The sequence below is a fragment of the Phyllostomus discolor genome, chromosome 4 (assembly GCF_004126475.2).
Source record: "Phyllostomus discolor isolate MPI-MPIP mPhyDis1 chromosome 4, mPhyDis1.pri.v3, whole genome shotgun sequence".
NCBI classification, from domain to species: Eukaryota; Metazoa; Chordata; class Mammalia; order Chiroptera; family Phyllostomidae; genus Phyllostomus; species Phyllostomus discolor.
In genome coordinates, this window is record NC_040906.2 from 130,702,130 (window position 1) to 130,706,551 (window position 4,422).

The 4,422-nt window shown below is 36.4% G+C and overlaps 1 pseudogene; it reads left to right on the forward strand.

The window, feature by feature from the left end:
- The first annotated feature begins 2,859 nt into the window (after positions 1-2,859).
- Positions 2,860-2,959, forward strand: LOC114495780 (annotated as a pseudogene).
- Positions 2,960-4,422: the final 1,463 nt, after the last annotated feature.

A 4,422-nucleotide genomic window follows, 5' to 3' on the forward strand; every position in this document is an offset into this window, starting at 1 on the left:
CAATTCTATAGCTAAGGCTCATTCCAGCAAGCCATTCAGCCTCTACCATGTAATACTAAAAACAGATAGGATAAAAGCAGAATTTTGCCTTTAATACTTGAAACAGTGATGCAGTAGTCATAAATGTACCTGGAAAGCTGCAGAAAGAACAAAAAGGGGACTCACATTGAGAAATACTAAGAGATTTTAAATCAAACAAAAGTTCAGATCAAACTTAAGGACACTATGTTTTGGAATTCAGTATCTTTCATATTTTAGAAATAGAATATATATGTATTATATCATATTATATATTATATATTATATATTATGACGACACACTTCCAGCAGGGTCTGAACAGTACCCCACTATCAAATACTTCTGAAGTGAAGCCAATGAATACTCACACTAAGAGTGATAAATAAAGATTACAAAAGTCATGCATAAAGTAGTTTACATTGCTAAATGAATTCAGTCAGGTCAGGTTTCGAGTTTCTAAAATACTTCCACTTTTCACAGCTTTTTGGATTTCATAATTGCAGGTGAATTTCAGGTGAAGGACTTGGACCTCTGCTATGTCTTGTCTTACCAGATGAGGAAAATACTAACGATAAACTGACTGACTGATTTACCAGAACTGTTGTTCCATGAATAGTGAAGATACCATATATGCCAAGTTTGTACCATGCCTGGCACAGGCTTGTTTCCTGCTTTGTGACTCAATTACAGTACATTATGTGACTCAACTGAATTAAAAAGTAGGCCATGAAAATGAAATACAGGTCACTCTACAAACATCCAAGTAAGCTATTAAGTAATTCCCGTGTGAGTGTTCTAATTCATGACCTAAACTATAGTCAACTTGCAACTTTTACACTTAACTTGCAAATAAACAATTAAGAAAATTAGCAAGTAGTGTAATTAGATTATTAGTCCCTAAAATTCAATCATCAATATACCATTAAGGAACTTGAAATAAAAATTCACCCCATTAAAATTTAGCAATCGTTCCTACCTTATAACTATATAAACCTGTGGGGTGATTTAATGTTTCATCATCTGTCATCCACTGAGAAGCCTTTATACCTGGATCTAACATATTTTAGAACTACAAATCTGCAAGTAAACATACATTTATCAAGTAAAAATGTACTACTGAATCTCTTACATCATTTTATTCTAGTATTGCACTGATGTTTTTCTCCCCTCTTCTCTGTCCATCTCATTTTATCTGCAGTCTTCCTTGATTCTACAACTGGGAATATTTTCCATTAGATGTTTATGTGACTCTTATTTTTAAATGTTGAAATATGTTGGCCTTGATCTTTAGGAGATTTATCATTTAATGTTGCTAAGAAATAAGAAAATAATAAAACAGCAAAAATAAAAATAGACATCTGAAAAAGACTTTAGCACAATTGTATCTCTTAATAAACTTGTGTTTATAGTATTATTGTCAATATGACAGTGGTTACTATTCTTTTGAGTTTTTACCTTGTAAACAGGTGGTAAAGAGATCACTTAATTAGCCCATGTGCCATAAGGTGTGCTAGTAAACAGTTTTAAAACTGCAAGGAAAGAGAAAAAAACAACAAATAAGGTTTCAATTATTGCACAGAAAATAATGTCTGGCTTGTCATATCCTAACATAAGGTAAACCCTCTTTTTTTTCAGCTCTTAATTTGTTTTTTTCCTCAATCTAATTCTTTTTTTTTTTTAATTTTATTCATCCATTTTTAGAGAGGGAAGGGAGGGAGAAAGAGAGAGAGAGAAAAACATCAATGTGTGGTTGCTGGGGGCTGTGGCCTGCAACCCAGGCATGTGCCCTGACTGGGAATCGAACCCGTGATGCTTTGGTTCACAGCCCGCACTCAATCCACTGAGCTATGACAGTCAGGGCTCCTCAATCTAATTCTTTCAGAAGTTGATATAGCATCGGGAATAGGCAGCCACTCCTTCTGCATAGAAATGCACAAAAATAGCTAATTACATTGAAAACAGAAAAGATATAACACCTTTAAAATGGGTAAATGACAGATGGCTAATGCCATAACTAGGTTTTAGAAGTATTACCATCGACCACCAAAATTATGTCTTTCCTAAAAGAAGATACTTTGGAAACAGCACATATTTTAGCAACTGCCCATTGACCTGTATAAATTGCAAAATAAACAGATGTACCTGCCCTTTCCCTGCCTCCCCTGCAATAATTCATTAGCAGTTTAAATTATGCTCACCCACTTTCTGGTTCCACCAGGTCTTTCATTGTCTTTTCCAGTACCTATATGCAAAATGTATCCCGAATACCTTCAAACTTGTTTTCAGCAAATAGGTAACTAAAATTTAACATCATTTGTTTTTATGGTGCACTTAGGGACAGACTGTTAGACCAATAGGAATCTTATAATAAAATTTATTAACCCAATCCTCTGATTATTTAGGTTTAATAATTGATGGCCAGTGGATACTGATTTGTTCAAGGGCACACAGTCAGCCCTTCAGTGGCAGAGTCCAGACTAGAACTCGTCATCTGACTCCTCTCCAGTGCCCCTTCCTGGGCTCCCTCAGATTATGTTTCACGTATTTGATAACATCAGATAGATAGAACCTTTGTTAAGTAGTCAGCTAACTCCTTTGTCCTCCACATTGGGCTCTTGATTTTCCTTACTTCAATGCTACATTTATGCTCTTCTGATTTTATGAGATTTTACATCACATTTTCTCCAAACATTTCAAGAGCTATCCTGCCAATTTAAACTATTGTTTCTGTTATTTATTTGAGTTTGGCTAAATAATTTTCATAGCTATAAAAATAAGAGCTCCATAAATCATATCTATGGTGTAAAACTGATCACCACCTATCTGCAAAAAAAAAAAAAATTTAGTGAGATGAAGCACATTCTAAAATTGGAACGATACAGATTAGCACAGCCCCTGCACAAGGATGACATGCAAATTCGTGAAGCGTTCCATATTTTTTAAAAAATTTTAGTGAGAGAAAAAGATGATAACCAACAAATAAAAAGTCCATGCAGTAAATAATTCTCAAGTGGACACTAGTTAGAACTCAGATGGAATAGGCTAAGGTGTTGTCAAATTACAGAGTTCTTTGTTACTCTTGCCAAGACTGCTGCCACAGAAGCTTTAGAGAAGCAAAGAAAGCAATGGGAAGCACTAAGAGTCACTTTCCTCATCCCGGTAAATTTCATCATCCTCACTTCCATCCACAGCACTGCTGATGCTACATTTCTTAAACAACTTCACGACCACTTCCTTCTCAACACCATTCCATGATCTTAGGATCCAATCACAAACCTAGGCGGTGGATGCTTCGTTGATTCTGCCTGTTGGTGTCAAATCACTACCAGCTGACTGCATCTATGATGTCCACTCTTTCTTCATTAGGACTTTAAAGGTGTGCCCAGCTTGTCTACTGACACATCAAGAAGTTGCAATTGGCTGGTTAGCATACCAGGTATCACCGCAAATTGGATTTTCAAGTCTGCTGAGATTGCTTTTGCACTTTGTGCAACACGGGCTTTGAAGTGATCAAAAACAACAAATCTGTTTTTTTAAGTAATCCTCCAGGCCTTCATGACCAGCCTTTGTTAAACCAGATTTCCATGCCTTCTTTATTCATCCATCCTTTTCATCCACGTGGACAATGACTCCACTTGCAATCTTTTCTTTCGGAAATGCTTTTCTTTTAAGATAATCTTAGGTAGTAGCTTTGTCCCATCTGTACAACAGGCTAGAACAACAATGAGATGTGTTTTCCCATGACCACTAGTTTTAACAGCCGCAGTCTTTGCTCTTTTGACATCCATAGTTCTGCTGGATAGTACATCAAATGTGAGTGGGACTTCATCCATATTGGTGATTTGCTACAGCTGTAAGTCCTTTAAAGATTTATAACATAAGGATTAAATTCCAAAACTTAATTCTCATAGACTGCTGGAAGTTTTGGGGCAAGTTTCATTTGTATCCTCATGCTCAAACCTTCTCTCTTCATAAAGTTAAAGCACCAGTTAGGTGTCCCTGAGAAGTCATCAATGTTATTTTCTTTTGCAATCCTCTTACCTTCTTCTTGTATCATCTTGATCTAAACAGAGATCCCAATTTGATGCTGCTCCAGAATCCGGGTCTTCACCTCTTGCTCCACCTCCAGCCACCTTGGAGTTTTCCCTGGCATCGCCTTCTGTCTTGTCATCTGAAGAAACTTTTCCTGCTGTTGCCTCCACAGTCTGATAACACTCTCAGAGGGAGGAGGTCCAAAGTGTCTCTTGGCAGTTCTGTTGTCATACTTCTTACCATATTTAATAACTTTTTGCTTAAAGCTTGCAGTGTATGAATACTGTTTTAACATTTTCCAAGGGATTTTTCCAATAATTTCTCCCACCTAAAATGTACAAAGAGAAATGTCACACTGTTCACCCTATGGC